Source organism: Berghia stephanieae, chromosome 4 (assembly GCF_034508935.2).
Source record: "Berghia stephanieae isolate SIO BIC M18660-M18661 chromosome 4, UCSD_Bste_1.3, whole genome shotgun sequence".
NCBI lineage: Eukaryota > Metazoa > Mollusca > Gastropoda > Nudibranchia > Aeolidiidae > Berghia > Berghia stephanieae.
Genome location: NC_088363.1, coordinates 67,808,602 through 67,810,062, shown reverse-complemented (window position 1 = coordinate 67,810,062; position 1,461 = coordinate 67,808,602). Strand labels below are relative to the sequence as shown.

At 33.3% G+C, this 1,461-nt stretch overlaps 1 protein-coding gene across 5 annotated transcripts in view; it reads left to right on the top strand.

The window, feature by feature from the left end:
* The window catches only part of LOC144971097 (uncharacterized), a 26,372-nt gene extending 25,150 nt beyond the window's left edge, over positions 1-1,222 (top strand). For all 5 annotated transcript variants that reach the window (XM_078911490.1, XM_078911491.1, XM_078911492.1 and 2 more), the window contains one exon: positions 1-1,222. This exon is cut by the window's left edge and continues 1,860 nt beyond it. The gene's annotated coding sequence lies outside the window, so the exon portion shown is untranslated.
* Positions 1,223-1,461: the final 239 nt, after the last annotated feature.

Below are 1,461 nucleotides of genomic sequence, written 5' to 3'. Positions count from 1 at the left end.
TACGTTTGGGGCACCAACTTTACTGTTCTATAGTGTGGGCTTTGGTGCCCTATCACAGTGATAAAAAATCGAATATGCATAAGTCAGACAAGTTCAGGATATCGATTATAAAACAAACATAAATTATTCATCGAATTCAAACTTAAGTGTGATATAATTCCTTCTCAACACAGTTCTTAAAAACGTTGACATTACTCGCAGTTCTTGAAGAGGCGTAGAGAGAGTTCCAAATATCGACGGTCCTGAAAATTAAAGTAATATTTAAAGTCAGCGTCCGGTGATGAGTTTACGAAAGGCTATGGCCCTTGTGTCAGGCTGGCTATAAGTTAACAAGGGTTACAGTTCGATGCCCTGGCAATGATTTTAAAAAAAAACTACAGCTCTTCTATGTTTTCACCGAGCAGTAAATGGATTGCTGGGTCTCGTTAGATCTAGCCAGATGAGGAGATTGGAAAAAGAACTCTTTTATTCTCCCACAACATATTTGTTTTTCATTTTGACCAGAAAACCTTAACTTCAACTATCGATCGATTAAAATAACCCTCAACTCAAAGCTGAGATTTCCAAAGAATACGAATCATTTGGTCTGTCTCTTTTTTTTTGTTTTTTTTTTTTTTAACTGAGTCGCTCAAATCTATTTATTCTGATCATCTGCGGGTGGTTGGATGGGAGCATCACCCTTGAATCATATACCTATGATGTTCGCATGGGTGTACGATCCGATAGTGATGTCGTTTCTTCTTCTCTTTACTAGCCTATCCTGCTTCTTTGGTTTGTGATTGTATGTATTTTTGACAGGGATATTTTTTTTCCTGTAAATCCTCTGCCTGTTTGTTCTTGGTTATTTATAATTTAGCTTATGATATCTTCAGGTTACGATTTTGATTGACACTTGTACTATTTTTGTTAGATTGCTTGTTTTTTGTTTTTTTTCAGCGGTCTCTCATATAACCTCAATTGTGTTGGAAGAGACCTAAAGCAACAAACAAACAAAAAAAAATCTGATGATCTACTGAGCTTGTACCATTTGTTTTACATTTTGTTTGGTAGATACTTGTTGGTCCGATCTTAATCTTTTAAATTTTTATTTTTATCATCTTCATCTTTATTTGTGCTAATAACCTTTAAATGTACTTTATCTTTTATGAGTTGTTTATTATTTTGATATTTTGATGTTGACTTAAAATCTAGGTTTTAACAAATAAAAATTATACAATTCAAATGGATTGATTTACGTGCACACATTATGTACAAGTCGAGTAACCAGACACAAAATTTGACTTGTTGAGTTTCTGTCATATTGAAAATTGTGATCCACCATCCCAATTTGGTAATTTGTCCATGCGAATCAGACATAGAAAAGTGAATTTGAATTTTAAGTGATCAGAAATACAACTTTTTAGTTTTTATTTGCACTTCAGAAATGTATACTCATTCTCCTAGATAATGAATAAGAATGTC